Here is a 1,200-nt window from a genome sequence, read left to right on the forward strand (position 1 = left end):
GCATACTCGTAGTACCCTTGAATGAGTGCTCCTGTTAGAGTCTTCAGGGTATTCTTGTTTACCAGAGAGGAGATCCGGTACAAGGATCGAGTTCGTTGGTTGACTTTTTTGATTACATTGGTTGCCATTTTGTCACAGGAACGATTTGCCTCTAGGATGCGAGTGTGTGAGTGGGCGGGTAAAATGTGAGGAACAAATTGTAAAGCGCTTTGGATAAAAACTGTTATATGAATGCAGTCCATTTACCATTTATCAGGGTTTAGTAAGTTATTCTCCAGACTCTTTCTTGGCAGAGTCTGAGACGTGGCCAGTAGCAACAGCAGCCAGCCGCCCCCCCCGGCCCCGCCCTCCCCCCATCCCCCCTGGCCCCCCCTGCCCGCCCCCTCCCCTGCCCCCCCCCCCCCCACTCAGCTCCAACACAGTACAGATTCTATCTTTAACTAACTACAGGAGCCAGTGTTGTAGGACTCGAGTCCAGGACTGATTTTCAGGACTCGTGACTCGACGTGGACTCTAAAGCATTGACCTCATTCGGACGGTGCAGCAGACGAGGACTCAGGGACTTGTTTGATTGATAAATACAGTTATTTATTCGTAGTTTTTTTTGTAATAATAATAATAATAATCATTTGGCGTAAGATATTGATGGCTAGTGGTGCATTTGTTTGGCTATTGTGTCACAAAGTAAATAAATTCCCTTTTGAAACGGTGACCGCTGTGTCATTTATGTTTAATGTAGAACCTTTTTTTATTTTGTACGTCAGCTCTTTGACTGTCAGAGTGGAGTGGACTCAACCTCGATGACTCGGACTCGACTCTGGCTCTTCTTTGGAGACTTGGGACTCGGACTCGAACACTGGGGACTCGACCGCAACACTGAACAGGAACTATTTCCTCCAACATTTTCAACCGGCCCGACTCGAGGAAAGTCGAGAGAAACTGTCGAGGAAACAGTGCCTGCGGGTTCACTGGAGGTCTCCTCTCCTCTGGGCGACTTTAATCTGCTATAAATCATCTATCCGTTGATCTGACAAAACCGAAGCATGTACAGTATATATATCCTGATATAGCCCAGGTTGTCCTTAAAAAAAAATAGATGTATATATTACCTAATTTTATTTTATCAACAAACAATGGTGAGACCTACATTTTCTCATCTACAAATGAAAATTGTCCATCCATTGAGAGACAATTATTATT

Source organism: Notolepis coatsorum (genome assembly GCF_963971535.1).
Source record: "Notolepis coatsorum genome assembly, chromosome: 14".
Taxonomy (NCBI): Eukaryota; Metazoa; Chordata; class Actinopteri; order Aulopiformes; family Paralepididae; genus Notolepis; species Notolepis coatsorum.